This window comes from Vigna umbellata, chromosome 1 (genome assembly GCF_029865625.1).
Source record: "Vigna umbellata cultivar VRB3 chromosome 1, Vumbellata_1.0, whole genome shotgun sequence".
Classification (NCBI taxonomy): domain Eukaryota; kingdom Viridiplantae; phylum Streptophyta; class Magnoliopsida; order Fabales; family Fabaceae; genus Vigna; species Vigna umbellata.
The window spans coordinates 8,678,459-8,679,534 of NC_142165.1; the positions used below are offsets into that span (position 1 = coordinate 8,678,459).

Sequence of the window (1,076 nt, forward strand, 5' to 3'; positions counted from 1 at the left end):
CTTAACCTACACACTTTCATTTGCGTCGCCCAGCACAGCTTCTTCTCCCTAAATTTTTTTACTCTCTCTTGAGTCAACCAAATTTGGGATATCACTCTGTTTACTCGCCTCTCTTCGATGAGAAAACTGGATCTGGGATTTTCCATGAACGAGAGTGCGGTGACTGCAAGCCCAAACCGAGAGTGCGGATCTGGGATTTTCCATGAACGAGAGTGCAAATCTGGGATTTTCCATGAACGAGAGTGCGGATCTGGGATTGCCAGCGGCGATTGCCAGCGTCATGGAGATGCGAAGCCCCAACGCGATGCGAAGCCACGTCAGGGAGATTGCCAGCGGCGCCGACATCACCGACTATGTGGTCCAGTTCGCGCGGAGGCGTTTGCGCGGCGTGTCCATTCTCAGCGGCAGCGGGGCCGTCGTGAACGTTACTCTTCGCCAGCCCACGGCTCCTGGCGCCGTCCTCTCCCTCACCGGCTCGTTTCTCCCCGGACCATCCCCTCCTGGTGCCACCGGTCTCACCATCTATCTCGCGGGAGGACAGGGACAGATCGTTGGCGGCGGGGTGGTGGGCTCACTGGTGGTGGCTGGTCCAGTTTTGATAATGGCGGGTACGTTTTCCAATGCAACTTACGAGAGATTACCTTTGGAGGAGGATGATCAGGAGCAGGGTGGTGGCGGTGGGTCTCTGCCGGGGATGGGAGGCGGTCCTGGCGAAGCTTCGTCGTCAATTTCGGTGTATAATAATAATGTTCCTCCGAATCTAGGTCTTCCAAACGGACAACAGGTGAACCATGAAGCTTGTTCTTCTCCTTGGGGTCATGCTCCTCGTGCCATACCTCCTTTCCAAAGATGAACATGGATTTTCTCAAATCAACCAAACACTATATTACTCTTGAGAAGGTAATAATAATATTATTATTAATATTAAAAAAATAAGACCTTACTATCTCGGTTATGGTCACAACTGAGGCAGTAGAGGTGAACATACTGGATCGGTTGACTTGACCCGAGGCGAAATCATTCAACTTTGGGCCTCGGTTTGAAACCGAGGCATAAAACTCTGGACTTTTTGCCTC

The 1,076-nt window shown here is 51.8% G+C and overlaps 1 pseudogene; it reads left to right on the plus strand.

Moving 5' to 3' along the window:
• Window positions 1–202: 202 nt before the first annotated feature.
• Window positions 203–853, plus strand: LOC124841970 (AT-hook motif nuclear-localized protein 20 pseudogene; annotated as a pseudogene).
• Window positions 854–1,076: the final 223 nt, after the last annotated feature.